Raw genomic sequence first — 20,160 nt, 5'->3', positions numbered from 1 at the left:
AATAGGGTAAGAATTCTTGTTTCAACTGTAAATTGAAAGAATATTTCAAAATTTTAAGAGTGAGTTTAAACAATTTACTTATTTATTTACTTTTAAATTATTTTTCAAATACGCAATCTTTGACAAATTCCAAAAATATCCCAAAAGTATAAAAACCAAAAATATACTAAATTTATATCCTGATTACATATTGCCAAAAATATCCGAAAGGTATAAAAACTAAAAAAAGCCAGTTGCTCCCAGCTGCCTGTCTGAGTTTCCACTCTTTGTACAATCACTAGTAAATTGACTACAGTAACCCGTTCCGTGCTGTGTCTGAGTTTCCACTCTTTGTACAATCACAAGTAAATTGACTACAGTAACCCGTTCCGTGCTCTGCCCTCGTGTAGAGGAAACTGAGATAAAACCTCTCATTTTTAAACTCGTGTAGAGGAAACTGGGATAAAACCTCTCATTTTTAAGATTATCTCTAGATAGTTTTTAATACCGTCACATTTCTTGTTTGCTAATTTCTCAACTTTAAACTCTATATATATATATATTTTTTGGTGGGTCGGTAGGAATGGAACCGAATGAATTAATGAATTACTATGTTTAAGAATTAGCCAAAATTTTAAATCATAGATTACTATTTTAATATTTTTCTTTTAATTTTTTTATTAGATGTAAGGGAATATGACTTGTCACTAGTTATCTTAATTTTTTTATTAGATTTGAAGAGATATGATTTATTATTCGTTATATTAAAGAATTAGTAAATATTTTTAATATAAAAATTAAAATTTTTATTTTATTTTTATTATGGTTATATATATAGAATATTATATTTTTGCTAGGTTAATAATGGAAATTTAGGTACAATTTTGATAAATTATGGTGATTTTTTTGGAAATCCAAGTTATATTTGTTAAATTTTCCATTTTTACCATCAAAAATACTATTTAAACACTCCTATTATAAGTTAAATAAATAAAATAACAGTAAAAACAAATTTTAGTTTTATATAAACATATTGGATCCTTTCTAATAAGATGGAATAATTATTATCTTCTTCCTAATTTAAATTTCTATTAAAAATTTAATTAACTTTGATGCTTTTCTATTAAGATAATGACTTTATGTCTATAATTAAATTTCTATTAAAAATTTAATGAACTTTGATGCTTTCCTATTGAAGTAATGACTTTGATGTAATGACTTTATGTCTATCAATATAATTTTTATTAATAATTTAAATTTCTATTAAAAATTGAATGAATTTCGATGCTATGTTATTGAGGTAACGACTTCGATATAATAACTTTAGGCCTATAAATATATTCTTAGTTAGCATCGTATCCTCACTAATCTTATGGGCCTGAGTTAATCTTATGGGCCTGATTATAATGAACTTTGATACTTCACTTTGATACTTTCCTTAGTGAAGTACTTACTTTGATACTTTCCTTAGTGAAGTACTTACTTTGATGTAATGACTTTATGCCTATAAATATGCTCAGTAGTTAGCGTCATATCCTCAATGATGTTATGCGCCTGACTTATAGGTCATTCTCATGATTTCCTCATCCACTGGTTCAGAACTGCGAGAAAGCGATCATAATACAGAACAGTAGTGTTCATGTTTGAAGTATGGGGAAGAAAGCACGATCGGGGAAAGTGGAGTATGAAGAGCCATCATAGCCGAGTTCGTGGCCACGCTTTTGTTTCTATATGTGACAATTGCCACCGTCATCGGCAATGCTAACGATAAGAATCCATGTGGAGGTGTGGGCACCCTTGGTATCGCCTGGTCCTTCGGCGGAATGATCTTTGTCCTCGTGTATTGCACCGCTGGAATTTCAGGTGGTCATCTTATTATAGTAATTAGTGATTTTTTTCTTCCCTGAATTCGTTGATATTTGATTTGAGAAAAGCATATTATCTTGGTGCAGGTGGGCATATAAACCCCGCAGTCACGTTTGGGCTGTTTGTTGCTCGGAAAGTGACTCTGAATCGAGCAGTCTTGTACATGGTGGCACAGTGTTTGGGCGCAATCTGCGGGGCAGGGATGGCGAAAGCGTTGCAGAAAACTTACTATTCTAGTGGCGGCGGAGGAGCGAATTCTGTGTCGAAGGGATAAGGCAAAGAAACAGCTCTCACCGCAGAGATAGTTGGCACTTTCGTCTTGGTGAATACCGTCTTCTATGCCATCGACATCAAGAGCAACGTCCGCGACGCTCACGTTCCTGTACGTTTTCTTATAGATTTTTCAGATCTTAAACATCGTATTTCTATATTTCTATATAGAAATATCTTGTAGCATCAGATCGAAAAGCGGTCGACTAACTAATTAAATGTGTAATTAGGGCTTGAAATTAATTTGATTTTAGATTCGAAAATATTTTGAAATTTTATCGATAAAAGTAACAGCAATGGTTTCACTTCGCTTTTATCTATACATTCCAAATATTAACATGTTCGAAATCTATAATCAAAAGAGGAAACAACCCCTTCCATTGATTGAATGCTACCATGAAAAGTTAAAATTTGAATAATAACAATAGGTTGTGTATGATTTTTTAGATTACATCTGCATCTGAGTAACTCCATTACGCATTTTGAATCATGCCAATTTTGATTTATTTTCACTGGATTTTGAAGAAAATATTGAGAAGAAAATCAGTTTTCTTTAACTTTAACTTTAGTTTCATTCACAGTTGGGTACTATGAAAAGATATAAAAACCTTCCTTGCAGCAATTTGAATCATCATTTCAACATGTTTTGCTGGATGTGGACAAAATGTTGAGAAAAAATCTGTTGGTAAAAGCTAACTTGTTTTTTTCAAATAGGGCAAATTGAAAAACATAAAAGCTTATTTTATTTAAAAGTACTTTCTTTAACTTTAACTTTAGTTTCATTCACAGTTGGGTACTATGAAAACATATAAAAACCTTCCTTGCAGCAATTTGAATCATCATTTCAACATGTTTTGCTGGATGTGGACAAAATGTTGAGAAAAAAATCTGTTGGTAAAAGCTAACTTGTCTTTTTCAAATAGGGCAAATTGAAAAACATAAAAGCTTATTTTATTTAAAAGTACGGAATCAAAAGTGGTTATTCTTATTTTGATGGTAAATTTGGAGAACATTTCTAAATCTCATAGGAATCAGCAGGAATTTGTATGCTGAATAAGTTCAATACTTTTAAATGTTGAATAGTATTGTAAATTCCTGAAAATATTCCAATGACATAAAAATCTAAGGCAATCTAAAAGTGGGAATTTCATATTTCTGAAATTTGCATTTAAAATAAGATATAAAAACCTAATAAGCCTGTGTGATAACCAGCTTGGTATCTGATTTGTACTCTTTGCACAATCACCAGTCTATTGACCACAGTATGAGCTAACAGGTTCCGTGCTCTGCCCTTCCTAAGATTTCGTCTCTATAAACGAGAGAGATCGTAATGTTCTCCTTGGAGGTGAAATTTCCAGTCGGACTGTTTCTTTTGGAAATGGGATGTGCACCTCGCCATTTCTGGTGTGGAATTCCATGTGAACGATTTCTGGTGAGGAATTTCCATGTGAACCTTGCCTGTACGTTATCATTGTCCATTTCTTGAACGTGTATGCAGTAAGCAATTTTATTATGTATAATACAATGATTATTTTAACTATTAATAGATGCTAATATACTGATTGGCGCAGGCTTTGGCTCCGCTTTCAATTGGATTTGCTGTATTCATGGTACACTTGGCAACCATTCCCATCACTGGAACGGGCATCAATCCTGCCAGAAGCTTTGGAGCAGCCGTGATTTATGGCCATAAGAAATCCTGGGACGACCATGTAAGAAGAAGATAATTGTCTCCTTTCTATTGTTTTCTATTCATCAGTATTGCAGTTTTTATGGAATTAAATTTTGATTGTTACATTCCAGTGGATCTTCTGGGTTGGTCCTCTTATTGGAGCTGCGGTAGCTGCTGCGTTTCACAAATACGTTATCCGAGCATCCCTGAAATGGCACAGCAAAGAAACCAACCATGTTTAATGCAGAAACTGGACTTTGTTCATGCGGATGCATTTGTGTTGTAAAAATTGTGTTTGCTTTTAGATGTTGTAAGTTTTGAGGGGCCAATATTTCACGTACGCCGGTTGTTAATCTCAAAATAGTCATCAATAGATGCTAAAATAAATTTGACACGATGGCAAAAATATTGTTGTCCTTATTTGGCAAGTTGATTCCTATAGTATTTTGTCCGCCAAACAATTCTAATGTCAGGATTATGTCTTATAAACAGTGTTATTCTTGTCATTATTTGGCATTTTCATAGCTATCGTATTTTCTTTGCCCAAAAATTCCAAAGTCAAGGTTACGTCCACCAATTATTTTGCCAAATGAGATGTATTATAAAGTTATCAAATGTGATCCGTTCTCTGAGTGTGAAGGTCGGCGTTCCTTTAATTTCATTTGTTCTCTGAGTGTGAATGTCGGCGTTCCTTTAACATGATGTTGACATGTCGGCGTTCCTTCCACAGTTAACTGTAAAATTGATGCACAGCTAAGTTGTGACCAAAATAAAACAAAACTAAAAAGATTTCAAAGATAAATTGTGACCAAAATAAAACAAAACTAAAAAGATTTCAAGGACAATTGTTCAGAGTCTAAATTATTCAAACAACAGCACGGAACAAGAAGAAAGAATTGTTGGCTCATTAGAATGTCCTGCATTGATGACTGAAAGATACAAAGAAAATAATGGGGAAAGGGCATCTGCAAACGTTCATAGATGTCTACAATCTTCGGTGGTCCGGTTAGCCATGTTCCTTCGATCTAATTATTATGTCTATGATGTACCTTGCCTAAACTCGGGGATGCAAATGTGTGATGCTACATCGGGGATGCAAATGTGTGATGCTACATTTATAGCCAAAATTTTCAGTCGAAATTATTTTTTTTAATAATTATATAATTTATCAAAAATTAATTCTTTTCCCTAGGAAAAATAAAGCTTTTAACATTTTATAGAAAATTAAAAAGTACCATTTCTAAGTTGAATAGCAGTATACTTAATAATTTAAATGAAGCAAATAAGACATTACTAAATAAGACATTACCAAAAAGCACTTTTAAGAGGGAAACCATTTCAATATCTAATAACAAAGTTTCGTTGAATAACATATTTGTTATTAAATTATGTTTTTTTCCCTATTTTAAATGAAAGAACTAAGACACAAGATTTTTGAATTCTTATACAATCTTAATACTTCTAAATTTTATGGCAGACCACATAGCAAGGAGTTAAGCTGTAAAATTTGTGCCTTTGTAAATAGCTAATTTGCATTTAATCATCAAATATTGATTCCAGATTTTCTATCTTTTCATTCCATATATATATGTAATATATATTTGGAATGAAAAAATAAGAAATCTGGAATCAATGTTTGATGATTAAATGCAAATTAAGTATTCACAAGGGCACAAATTATATATATATAATCAGTGAAATTTAAATATTAAAGAAATAATTAATATAACATATATAGATTAATCAATTATAAATTAATTATATTAATTAAATAATTTTTAATAATAATTTATATAATCTATACTAATATCCATATAGATTCAAGGGCAAGGGGTATCAAATTTCTTAAATTGCAAATTTCTATAGTCTATATTATTTAACTTTACATATTGAAATATTTTATTTGTGATCCAAATAATTTTTTTATATTATTATTATTATTGAATGCTATATGTTAATTTTTTATTAAAAATTAAATGAATTACACATCTCCTTGTTATTATTCTTATTAATTTGATTGAATTATTTTAGGTTTAATTTTTTTTTACAATAGAATATTTTATTATGTTCATATTATATATATATATATATATATATATATATATATGAAAATGAGATTCAAGTAAATTAGTTAATATGTATATTTAAATAGTTTGTTGAAATCTTGTTTTGAAATAAGAATCTTACATTTTAATGGTAATTAAAAATGAAAATATAAGATTTCTTTTTAAATTGAATAAAATTGAAGAAAATAACAATCAATTTTCCAACCAACCAAAACAACAAAACCGTTATATATAATTAATTTTACAAAATATATATTTCTCTACAAAATTATGAACTTACTATCTAATTTAACCCGTGAGATGTAGTAACCACCCATTTCTAATTCAAATCTCTTAAAAAGAAAATCTAAAATGGAAAACACGTTTTAGAAAATTAAACCAACTAATCAAAGGACCTCGCAACCCTAATATTCTAATTCAATTCTAAGAAAGAAAATCTGAAATGGAAAGCACGTTTTAGAAAATAAAAAAAACTATTCAAAGTACCTCACAATCCTAATAATAAATATCCCATCCTTCCATTCAGTGTACAACCTAGCCCCCACGTTTAACCTACTTACAAAGAAAATACATTAAAGTTAAATTATTATTATTACATTAAAATTTAACTTAATATTCTCGATCAATATATATATTTGATATTTTTCTTCCATCAACAAGATTTAGTGTACAGCATTCGCTTTGGCTGGATGCAAAGTACGCGATTTGCTTGAGCAGGTAAATCGGTCCTTCCAGGACTATGTCGGACTATCCTTTAAAGATTTGTTTTTCCCCTATAATGCATGCTCATGCTACGAAATTGCCCGCTAACTTGGAATCAATAATTAGTCTCACGCTTGTAGCTTTTCGCTGTTCACCTCGTATATGTCTATGCATGGTTTAAATTTGACGGGTGCCTTTGCCATCAAAGAATTTTTTTGGACGGTTTTATATTTAAATTGCCCCTAATATAACTTGTAATATTTATTTTTATATGTTTTATAATTTCTACAAATTATATTCACCAACTTAAATTTATTATAATTTTTTATCAAATTTCTCAACTATAACTCGGTATCGAATCTCTCAACTATAAAAATAAAAACACTATAAATTTAATTTCAAAATAAGAGATGCCAATATTTTCAATAGAATATATCAATAAATTTAGTTTCAAAATGAGAGATGCCTATATTATCAAAAGAATATATCAATATAACTCTTGAAGCTCGCAATTATAAAAATAAGAACACTATAAATTCAATTTCAAAATCAGAGATGCTTATATTATCAAAAGAATAAAACCACCATTTACTAATAAAATCCAATAAGACCATCTAACCCAAGTGAGTTTGCGAGCAACATTCTTTCCTATAAGCAGCATAGAAAGCATCTCTACTAGCAGCAATTCTTTGTTATTCTATTCTTTGTTGTCTGCCCAATATGTTATCTTCATGGAGTGGGGTTATTCTTGATATGTTCCATTCGTTGGGGATGTTATCTTCATGGAGTGGGGTTATTCTTGATATGTTCCATTCGTTGGGGTGGTTATTCCCACTCTGTTCTTCTTTTTGCTGAAAAGGTTTAACCGATATGGTTTATTCATTGAAGGTAAAATACAAGTTGTGAGTAAATTGGTTGTCCCTTTCTTTATGATTGGCAAGAAAGAGATTGATTACAAAAAGTGGCTAACAAAGCTCACCAAAGACCTAAACCTTGTCAATATGTTCTTATCTATGAAGTTTACCTCACATCACCACTTTAGTAGTTGCTTGCTTAGTAGGACCCAACCATGAACGAGTTTCAACGAAAAAAATACATTCGAAGGCCTAAGATGGAGAATGAAGTTGAATTGTCTAAGTTATGCTTATACAACATTCTACACAGATGATAAGTCCAATGCAAATTATACAATTCGTAATAAGTTTATCGAAACTTGATTATGAAATAGTGAAAGGCGGGGCATACTGGTTCTTGTTCAAGAATTGCAGAGATGTCTAAATTTAGTTTCAAAATAAAAGACACTGATAATAGATTATATCAATATAACTGTTGAAACTTGATTCTGAAATAGTGAAATGCAAGGCATACGTGTTCTTGTTCAAAAACCTGGTCTTTTGTGGTTGTAATGCAGAGGCCTTTACAAACCTTATGACTGATACCTGCGGTTGTATAACACACCCTTACTTTGCCATTGTCCCTAGTGACGAGATGAATGTCTGCCAGCCTTTGGGGAATGGAGTTGTACTTCTCCCACAATAGAAGCTACAGTGTCCCACTCCCAACCGCTAGAAAATAAGAAAATGTCTATAAAAGCCTCTTGGACACTTTCTGTAAGACCCTTGTAAGCCACTAACATCAATTTTCATTCTTTTCTAGTGCACTATAACTTATTTGGAGTTTGAGCTTGATGTATCTATTAACACTTCAGACAACTTATGCAGCTACGACTCCCATTCATACATGTGAGGTTTGCCATAAAGAAGTGCGCTACACACTCTTAAGCGCACTTCCACATACTGTCACAGAGTCTCAAGAGGCCTTCCACTATGTTGTCAAATCCATTAAACCGATGGCACTGATGGAAGGTGTGAAACACAAAAGCTCTTTGGCATGTTTTTCATCCATTATTTTCGTTTCATAAAGTATGGCATGTGGGCTTAAACAACTGCTTGTTTAGAAGCTAATTGGTCAACTCGACACCAAACTTGTAGGTTCCTTATGCATTCCCTGTTTGGTTTCTTATGTACAATTCATTTCGAGAGAATCGATCTCATGACCATCAAAGATGATCGAACTCAAACCCATCGACACCCTAGGATTAAATAATGCAGGGGTAGCCACTTAGCTGTTGGTTTAAATATACAAATAAAAATAAGTCTCAGCCTGTTTAGAACCCAATACCAACTAAATTAGTCTCCCCAATTAATCATAATTCAAACTACGCCATTATATCTATGATATCATTTCATTCTCCATAAAACTCATTCAAACTATGGGATTATATATGTGATATCATTTAGATATCAATGACTGTTGACATTATAAGCTTGCCTACAAATTTGATTTGAAAAAAATTTGACATCAAGTTTAGAGATCGAACTCTCATCTAGTGGGGTGCATAAAGAAACACTATTGTTTGCCTAATTTGAAATCAATACAAATGCAAAGCTCCAAATCGATTCAAATTTGCAATTTCTTGTATTACTCAGATCCAAACCCATTGAATCAAAGTTTCTAATCTATCCAAAATCTAACTTAACCTACAGTGTTAAAGAAATCCACGAAATCAACAGATATTCTCCATAAGATTAAACAACTTATTTGTGAAATGGCAGAGTAATACATCATTTAGAGTCAAAATTAAGTATTAAAATACGAACTCTACAACACAAGATAAAAATCAAACTTGGAATTAAATGAAGGAGTTGCAGCTCACAAGTGTGTACAGCACCTCGGAGACTGCACTCAAACAAAGAGGAGACTCGCTCTCTCGTTCACTCTACATTACATCAAATGAATATTACAATATTAAATACATCAATGAAAATTAGGTAATTATAAACAACCTCCTAAACTCTAGGAACAAATCCTAAACTAAGGAGATGAGTTACAACCATATAACCATTTCACCATTATTTTTAACTCCTCCCCTTAATGGATAAACGGTTATTCTGCACTCCTAACATCCCTCTAAATAACTCAAACTTTACTCGCCCTAGAGGCTTAGTGAAAATATCAGCTAAATTATCACAAGTGCTACAATACTCCACACATATTTCTTTTGACTGTATCTTTTTTCGAACAAAAGGAAACTGAGTGTCAATATGTTTAGTACTTTTATGGAAAACTCGATTGTATGCAAGCTTTATTGTGCTCTAGTTGTCAGTTTTGGTGCTGGTTGCTTCTTTCTGTCATTCTCCTACATCGCTAAGCAATCTCCTCAACCAGATGGCTTCGCATGTGGCTGCACACAATGCCTGGTACTCAGCTTCACATGATGATAATGCTACAACACTTTGCTTTTTGCTACTCCACAAAATAACTCCGGATCCAATACTAAATGCATAACCTGTGTTGGATCTTCGATCATCCAGGTTACCTGCCCAATCAGAATCTGAATAACCTGCTAAAGTAACACCAGAAATGTCAGTGTATAAAATACCATAATTACAAGTACCACTAAGGTACCTCAACACACATTTTGCTGCAATCCAGTGACTTTCAAGTGGTTTGGACATAAACTGGCTCAACACACTAACAGAATATGCCAGATCAGGTCTAGTTGTCATGAGATATATCAAACTTCCCACTAGTTGTCTATACAAAGTGGCATCCACCTATTTTGTGCCATCATCACTGCTTAACTTGAGATTCTGTTGTAATGGTGTTGCTGTTGTTTTGCACTGTTCCATTCTGAATCTTTCCAACAGGGTTCTGGCATACTTTCCTTGAGTTAGAAAAGTTTGACCAGAATCTTTCCACACCTCCAAACCTAGGCAATAATGAAGATCTCCAAGGTCTTTCATTTCAAATACCTGTGACATTTGCTGCTTGATTTCTTTGATCAAATTATTTGCATTTCCTATTATAATCATGTCATCCACATACAAAGAAATCAAAATGATTTGCCTCTGTTTATTTATCTTGGTATACAAGTTTGGGTTGTTGAGGCTCCTATGAAAACCATGTTGTATAAAAAATGAATCAATTTTCTCATACCATGACCTGGATGCTTGTTTCAAACCATAAAGTGCCTTATGCAATTTACACAGTAATGCTCCTGCCCCTTTTTCACAAAACTAGGAGGCTGTACTATATAAATTTCTTCCTTTAATTCTCCATTTAGAAATGCAGACTTAACATCTAGTTGGTGTAGCTTCCATTTATGTTTTGTTGCTAAAGAAATTAGCATTCTAATTGTATTTAGTTTAGCTACAGGGGCAAAGGTGTCATCGAAATCTATTCCTTCTTGCTGTGAGTAACCCTTTGCTACCAGTCTAGCTTTGAATTTTTCTACACTCCCATCTGCATTTATCTTAGGTTTATACAGCCACTTACAACCTATGGGGGTTTTTCCTTCAGGCAACTCAACTAAATCCCAAGTATGGTTTCTATATATTGATTCAATTTCCTCATGCATTGCAACCCTCCATTCATCTGATTTACTTGCTTCTTCATAGTTTGAAGGTTCTACAATGTTTAAAATTTTGGACATTAAAGCATAGCCTTTCAATCTTTCAGGTAGTCTAGTCTTCCTACCTGATCTTCTAGGTAGAGGACTTACCTCAACTCTATCTGTTTCAGCACTTTTCGGGCCTGCATCATCACTTATTACACTATCTGCTGCTACTTCTTCCTGTTTCTGCTCCTGCTCCTGCTCTTCATCTTCGTCACTGTTCATCTCTATCAACAATGGAATGTGGCTGTCACTGTTAGAGTCTTCCTTTCCATCTTCATTCTGTTCATGAAAAATAACATCTCTGCTTGCAAAAACTTTATGAGTCACAGGATTATATAACTTGTATGCCTTATACTTTGTGCCATATCCTACAAATATACATTTCAAGGCTTTGGGGTCTAACTTCTTTCTATCTGCTTTTGGTATATGAGCATAAGCTTTAGATCCAAATATTCTTAGATGACTAACTGCTGGTTTGAGTCCAAACAATGCTTCAAAGGGGGTTTTGAAGCCTAGACATTTAGTAGGACTCCTATTCTTTAAATAAACAACAGTATTAATGGCTTCTGCCCAAAGACCATTCGATAGACCTTTACCTTGAAGCATACTTCTCGCGCACTCCACAAGAGTTCTGTTCTTGCGTTCTGCTACTCCATTCTGCTGTGGAGTGTGTGGCACTGTGAATTGCTGCATAATCCCATGCTGCTTGCAGAAGTTCATGAACTCTCCTAACATGTATTCTCCCCCTTGGTCCGAGCGGAGAATCTTTATCCTCTTTCCTGTTTGGTTCTCTATCATAGATTTGAACTCTTTAAAGTACCGAAAGGCTTGACTCTTTTTACTTAAAAAATACACCCATGAAAACCTAGTGCAGTCATCTGTAAACAGCAGAAAATAATATGCACCTCCTAGGGACCTAGTTTGCATAGGTCCACAAATATCTGTATGCACTAGTTCTAGGATGTCTCTTTCCTTTCTGTTGACATGCAAAGGGAACTCTTCTCTATGCATTTTCCCTAATGCACATCCATCACATTCCAGCTTGACATTATAAAAATTAGGTAGTCCATCGACCATACCTTTCTTCTGAAGTAAGATGAGGTCTTGCAAATTGAGATGTCCAACTGTTGATCCAGCTGCAAACATTTCTTGTCGTGGCATACTCTTTGCATCCAATCTGTACAAATTCCCCACGCGTACTCCTGTTGCAACGTTCCATCTGGTTATCCTTAATGACACAACCATTCTTAAAGAATTGCACCTGCATGTCCTGGTCTGTAATCATTGAGACAGAGATCAAGTTTTTCTTAATTCCTGGAACATATAATATATTTTTAAGATGTTTAACGTCGCCACTAGGTAGCTTCACATGAATGTCTCCATATCCTTTGATCTCATACCCACTGTCATCTCCTAGATCAATTTTTGATCCACATGTAGATTCTTCAAGAAATTCAAAACAGTCCTTCTTACCGGTCATATGTGAGGATGAGCCAGAGTCGACATACCATATGTCGTCCTCATCTCCCTTTGATGCTGAAAGAGCACAATTGACTGTGAATAGTCGAATATCATGGTTGTGGTCCTCTTCTTCTCTAGGAAAATAGCCCTGATGTTTCCTCTGTTTGCCTCTTCTTTCATCCGCCTGCCTCTTATAGCATTCTTTAATCTGATGACCAAGTTTCCCACAATAAAAACATCTCTTAACATAATTATCAGTCATACCTCTGAATGATCTCTTTTGAAAAGAGTTGGCTCCCTTCTGCTGCTGCTGCTGCGGTTGCTGGTGCTGATGTTGGTGCTGGTGCTGCTTTCCTCTGTACTGTCGCCTCTTCGCCATCAGAGCAAGGTCATTGCTCTGAGTTTTCAAATTCTATCGTCGCTCCTCCTCCTGGAGCAGAATCGCTGTCAGCTCATCAAATGAAGGGGCTTTCTCCCTCGCTGACAGCCCTGAGATAAACGTCTGATATTCATCAGTCATTCTGTTCAATGTGAGTGTGACTAGATCTGAGTTGGACACCTTTTCTCCAATAGCTCCCAGTTTGTCACTCAGATCCTTGACTCTGGCCAAGAATCCAACAACGAACTTATTCTCGTCCATCTTTAATGCAAACAACTTTCCCTTGAGTGCCAGAACACTATTTGTATTCTGTGTCTCGTACAAGTTCTTGATCGTTGTCCATATATCAGCGGCCGACTTGGAATCTCTGATATGTGGGATAATATTGTCCTTAACGGACATCTTCAATATAAATTTTGCTTTCGTTTCTCTTTTATCCCAATCTTGTTCTTGGGTCACTGTTCCAGATCTCTGCTCATTTCCCTCAACGATCGACCATGCATTTACGCTCTCCAGCAAAGTTTGCATTTTGAATTTCCAATCGGCCACCACCGGGCAAGTCCAATCTGCTACCACTGAACAGATCAGGAACTTCACTGTGCCACCACCGGGCAAGTCCGATCTGCTGCCACTGAACAGATCAGGGACTTCACTGTGCCACCACCGGGAAAAACCGATCTGCTACCACCGAATAGATCACTAAACAAGCTCCAACACGCCACCACCGGGCAAAGGCGATCTGTTTCCACCGAACAGATCAAGGAGCTGCATTGCGCCACCACTGGGCAAAAAACTTATCTGCTTCCACCGAGCAGATCACAGAGCTCTGATTCGCCACCACCGGGCAGGTCCGATCTGCTACCACCGAGCGGATCACGGAAGCCCAATTCGCCACCACCGGGCAAATCAAATCCGCTGCCACCGAGCAGATATCTCCACATGCCACCACCGGGCAACTCTGATCTGCAACGAAAAATTGCAGATTTTCAGAGAGAAAGAGGTTGGATCTTTGGCGATCTGAACATAGCCACGAACGTGCGCCAATTGCGGAAAAAAAAAATTTATGATGTGCACGAAAATTGGCGCGCTTAACAGCCGCGGATCCACGCCAATTCAGTTACTTTTTACCTGGCGCTCTTATCAGACTCAAATCCGTGCAAATGGGCGCGTCTGTTCTCTAAAATATCACGCCAGTCGCTTGTTCTGTTCTATTGGCGCGACTGTCTACGAAAAATCCGCACCAAGTGCTGCTTCTTCTGGAAAAAAAATGTGCTCCAACCCTTTCTTTAGCTCAGAGATGATCAGTCATCTGAGACCCTTCGCTCTAAGTGTTACTGCAGTTCCCCCTGATCACACAGATACATTTACATGCTCTCTTACCACTACAGATATGTAACTAATGATACATCCCTAAAAAAAAATTGAGGCTATCTCTACCCTAAGCTCTTATACCATAATTAAATATCAAACTTTGAATTAAATAAAGGAGTTGCAGCTCACAAGTGTGTACAGCACCTGGGAGACTGCACTCAAACAAAGAGGAGACTCACTCTCTCCATTACATCAAATAAATATTACAATATTAAATACATCACCGAAAATTACATAGTTGTAAACAACCTCCAAAACTCTAGGAACAAATCCTAAATTAAAGAGATGCGTTACAACCATATAACCATTTCTCCATTATTTTTAACTACACACATAAAGGTACCAAACATCAATACAGTTAACTTGCAATAAATTATACAATTTTCATGGACAAGTTACGTTTGTTCAACAATAAATACATAGGTTGTGTATTAGTGCTAGGTAAACCAAAATTTTGGAAAAAAAATGGAAATATAAAACAGTGACTTTAGGCCTTGGAGTGTAAGTCTCGGGGTCCAATATTTATGGGCATAATCCAAATCCTCGGGGTCCAATATTTATGGGCATAGTCTTGCGAAATCCTCGAGGACCACCGCATAGGATTTGATATTATCAATGATCATAGAAGAAGTGGGATGAAATCTGTGGTACATCGATGTGAAACGGACAATCCATAATTTTCATAAATACTTAACAGTCCAATCTGATACTCCATCCAGCCTGATTCAACAAACCATGGTATCAATTAATTGAAATGAGTTAAGCTGGCGGGTGACGTATTGAACTTCGATTTTTAATTTAGGAAAAGTTGAAACTTATAGACGTTAACCCATATATATATATATATATATATATATATATATATATATATATATATATATATATATATAACAGAAACTGGTCATTTTTTAACATGCCCGTTAATATGACAGTTTTTAAAATTATTGACCAGTCAAGAATGACGTGTATATTCTTAAATAACGTGTGTTTGACGGCTAAAACAATAGAAAACGTGTAAACGGGCGTGAAATTTGTTGGAATTTTCTGATAAATCCCATAACAAACAGACAAAAAATGCACTCTGTTTTTACACAGAAAAACAGAAAAATTTGCTTGCTGGAAACGGTGTTTCAGCAACACAGTTTTTTTTCAGTTGCTGAAACAGGTGTTTCAGCAACGCTGATCGTCGTGTTTCAGCAACGTAAACTTTTGACGTCAAGTAATTTTTGAGTTACGAGGTGTTTCAGCAACGGTGACGGTGTAACAGCAACAGGAAAAATTTAACTTGTATTTATCAAAATAAACTAACTGTTACAGATTTGTCTTCCTCATACAGAGGGAATTTCAAAACTTCTATTGCTGAACATCTACTTCAGAAATTCACTAAGGAACGATTCTGTTCCACACAGATGAACATAAAAAAAACAAATTACATTCAAATTTCTGCACTGCTGTGCATTTCACTGTTCTGAAATTATTCTTCTTCCTCTTCACGCTGCTGCGTGCTTTCCTCTGCTCTGTGTGATTCTTCAGCTGCTGCTGCTGCTTCTAACATTAAAACAGAACTGTTGTGCGGTATTTATATGCTGAAAGATATCTGATTAAAACAATAAAATATTACAAAATATCTTCTAATGTTTATCTCAGAATTTATTGCAGCAAGGCGGTGATGCCTTTATCAAAAACAAGTCGGCTGTCTGCAGGGGAAATCAACTCAAACTTTAATGCATATTAATGTCCAGAAATATCAAAGGCGACTTGGCTGCACCGAACACCTTTAACATTTACTGCAAATCAGATTCATGTACAGTTGTTCATTGTTGCAGTTGGAATTAAATTCCAACACTCCCCTTAATTTCAACTGCTGCATACCCAAACATTTTCTGAAATGATCAAAACCTTTCTTTTCTAATGGTTTTGTCAAGATGTTTGCAAGCTGATCCTCTGTTCTGCAGTGCTGCAAAACAATCTCACCATTGTTAACCAATTCACGTATGAAGTGATATTTGGTGTCTATGTGCTTTGTTCTTTTATGAAAAACAGAGTTTTTAGACAATGCTATTGCTGAGCTATTGTCACAGTAAATGGTTGTGCCATTTTCTTGTTCATGACACAAATCTTTGAGAACTCTTCTCAGCCATACTGCTTGGCATGCTGCTGCTGTTGCTGCCACATACTCTGCCTCTGCTGTTGACAAAGCCACAACTGGTTGCTTCTTGGAAGCCCATGAGATGGCTCCCGATCCCATGTGAAACACATATCCCGATGTGCTTTTCCTATCATCAATACTTCCAGCCCAATCACTGTCAGTGTAACCTGTCAACATGAAACTTTCAGAAGAGGAGTATAAAATACCAAACCCCTTCGTTCCATTCACATACCTTAGAATTCTCTTGGCTGCCTGCCAATGAGTCTCTTTCGGTCTTTCCATAAATCTGGAGATTAAACTCACAGCGTGCATAATGTCCGGCCTAGTTGCAGTCAAGTACATAAGGCTGCCAACTATGCTCTTGTACAATTTTGGATCAAAATATTTGCTGCTGTCTTCTTTGGTTAATTTCAGCCCCACTACTGTTGGAGTCACAGCAGCCTTGCTGTTCTGCATGTTAAATCTCTTCAAAACAGCTTCTACATATTTATCTTGAGAAATGAAAACACCATTTTCACTTTGGTCTACTTCAATTCCAAGAAAATATCTTAAGAAGCCTAAGTCAGTCATTTCAAATTCACTCTTCATGACTGCTTTAAAATCGGCAATGAGAGAAGCATCATTGCTAGTAAAAATTAGATCATCTACATATAAAACAACAATAATAATCTTACCATCATTCTGCTTTATGTAGAGTGTGGGTTCACCATCACACTTAGCAAACCCATTCTCAATCAGATAAGCATCAATTCTATTGTACCATGCTCTTGGAGCTTGCTTCAGCCCATAAAGAGCCTTCTTCAGTTTACAAACTTTATGCTCTTGTCCTTCAACTTCATAGCCCGGAGGTTGATCAACATAAACCTCTTCTTTTAACACCCCATTCAGGAATGCAGATTTAACATCCATCTGATAAATCTTCCATTTGTGTTGTGCTGCAATAGACAAGACTGTTCTCACTGTTTCCATCCTTGCTACTGGTGCAAAGGTTTCATCATAGTCTCTGCCTTGTTGCTGCTTGTAGCCTTTCACAACAAGCCTTGCTTTGTGCCTGTCAATCTTACCTTCAGCATTACTTTTGGTCTTATAGACCCACTTAACTCCAATGGCATCTTTGCCTTTAGGGAGATCCACTAACTCCCATGTTTTACTCTTCTCAATTGCACCAATTTCTTCATTCATTGCTTCAATCCATTTATCTTCATTTACAGCATCTTCAAAATGGATTGGGTCATCAATATGACAATACAAAGCAAATAATGAATTCAGACCGGTATTGTTACTTACCTCTCCTTGCTCATAAATCTCATTCAGATTTCTGAATCTTGGTCTTCTTGGTGTGCTTGGAGTTCCATCCGAACTTGAGGGTGTATTTGATCCCTGTGGTGTTTCAGCAGTTGCTGTTTGTGGTGTAACAGCAACTGTTTTTCCTTGACTTCTCAAGGTTGTTCGGATTCCAGCTTGTGGTGTGGTTTGTTGTACTTGTTGTGGTGTAGGAGGAGCCACTAAGGAAGGATTGTTTGCTGCTGTCCCTTCCTCTTCTTCTTCATGAGACACTATTGTCTTCACATTCACTTTTTTTTCCAAGCTTCCATCCCAAGCTTCATCTTCAATGAACTGCACATCTCTGCTTACTATTAACTTCTTGGTGGATGGATTATAGAGTTTGTATGCTTTTGACTCATCACAATAGCCAATAAAGACACACTTCTCCCCCTTACTATCAAGCTTTTTTCTTAGCTGATCTGGTACATGTGCATATGCCACACAACCGAATACTCTCATGTGAGTGACAGTTTGCTTTTGACCACTCCATGCCTCTTCTGGTATTCTGTTCATGACAACTTTAGTTGGGCATCTATTCAAGATGTAAACTGCGCAAGTAACAGCTTCTGCCCAATACTCATACGGCAAATGTTTTGCCTTCAGCATACTTCTGACCATGTCAAGAATGGTCCTATTCTTTCTTTCAGCAACACCGTTTTGCTGAGGTGTATACCTTGCTGTGAACTGCTTTTGTATGCCATTCTCTCTGCAAAAACGCAGAAATTCTTGGGAGATGTACTCTCCTCCTCTATCTGTTCTGAGCACTTTGATATAATGCCCACTCTGCTTTTCAACAAGAGTTTTGAAGTGGCGGAATTTCTCAAACACTTCACTCTTCTGTTTCAGCATATACACCCATGTCTTTCTGGTGTAATCATCAATAAAAGTTAAAACATATCTATTTCCAGCAAATGATGGTATTTGCATCGGTCCACACACATCAGAATGAACAATTTCCAATGGTGCTTTTGCCCTTATACTCTTTCCTGCTGGAAAGCTTTCCCTGTGTTGCTTGCCCAAGATGCAGCCTTCACAAAGGCTGTCCGGTTTCTCAATCAATGGCAATCCCTTTACCATGCCCTTTCTGTGCAACAAATTCAGGCCTCCGAAATTGAGATGTCCAAATCTCAAATGCCACAACCAATTCACATCTTTCACCTGTTCTTGAAAGACTTCTTGTGTTACAGCCGCAATAGTTCTGCCTTCCTTCAAATCTGCCCTGAGTTTGAGAGGAAACATTCTATTGCTGGTCATCTGCACCTGTGCAATGATCTTCTTACTTGGAGGTATGTCTGTGATAGTACACAAATCATCTTTGAAGAACACGTTGTAACCTTTGTTCATGAGCTGTCCAATGCTCAAAAGATTACATTTCAGACCAGGTACATAGTATACAGCTTGCACAGTCATCTGTTCTCCATTTTTTGCTCGGATATTGACACTGCCCTTACCCTTGACAGTTATCTTATCATCAGTCCCTGTTGTTACCTCAGATTTCACATTTTCATCCAGATTGGCAAACATTGCAATATTTCCAGTCATGTGATTACTACAACCTGAGTCTAAGAACCAAAAATCATCTTGTTTGTCTTGTGCTATGTTACATGTTAACAGCACATTCTTTGGGTTCTTATCTTCTTCATTTGCAAAATTAACATTCTGCCTATTGTTCATGTCATTTTGTTTTTTCTTGCATTCATTGGCATAGTGCCCAAATTTTTTACAATAATGACATTGGACTTGGGATTTGTCATACCTTTGTCCATGAGCTTGTTGTTTGCTTGAACCTTCAGCTTGGTTCTGATTGCAGCTCCTTCCGCTTGTGCTAGCTGGATAATTTCTGCCTCTGTTTTAGCTTCTTCCACGACCTCTGTAATTTTCTCTGCCTCCACCTCTTCTTTGGCCAAAAGACATCTGAGTCTTGAATGCTTGCTCAAAAGAGAAATCTGTTCCTCTACTCAGTCTGTGTTCATGAGACAACAGAGAAGCACTCAGCTCATCTACCGTGAACTGTGAGAGATCTTTTGTTTCTTCTATTGCCACCACAATAGATTCAAACCTTGAGGGTAAACATCTCAAGATTTTCTCTACAACCCTTTTATCTTCAAGAATCTCACCATGAGATCTTATCTGGGTTATCAAGCCAATAACCTGGGTGAAGAATGAATCTATTGTATCAGATTCCTTCATGCTGAGATTTTCAAAGTCTCTCCTCAACATCTGCAACTTTGCAGTCTTCACCTTCTCCATGCCTTGGTAGGCAGTTTGGAGAATATCCCATGCCTCCTTAGATTTTGTTGCTGCTGCAATCCGCGGAAAAACACTTTCATGTACTGATTGGAAGAGGAAAAAGAGGGCTTTGGCATCCTTCTTCTTGTCACTCTTCAACTAGTCTCTTTCTGCTGCTGTCAAAGCAGCCAACGCTGTTGCATCTGCAGGTTCAGCATAACCTGTTTCAAC

General features: G+C 35.9%; 1 pseudogene across 1 annotated transcript; it reads left to right on the top strand.

Annotated features, from left to right (window-relative positions):
• Positions 1-1,268: 1,268 nt before the first annotated feature.
• On the top strand, positions 1,269-4,058 carry LOC149226541 (putative aquaporin PIP2-8; annotated as a pseudogene). Its single transcript, XR_016248294.1, has 5 exons — positions 1,269-1,279; positions 1,670-1,842; positions 1,932-2,227; positions 3,687-3,827; positions 3,919-4,058. The product of XR_016248294.1 is annotated as a putative aquaporin PIP2-8 (transcript).
• Positions 4,059-20,160: the final 16,102 nt, after the last annotated feature.

This window comes from Pinus tabuliformis, chromosome J (genome assembly GCF_031772625.1).
Source record: "Pinus tabuliformis cultivar Carrire ecotype Pingquan chromosome J, CPIR1, whole genome shotgun sequence".
Taxonomy (NCBI): Eukaryota; Viridiplantae; Streptophyta; class Pinopsida; order Pinales; family Pinaceae; genus Pinus; species Pinus tabuliformis.
Note: the sequence above shows the minus strand (reverse complement) of the source record. Positions and strands in the feature narration are given on the sequence as shown.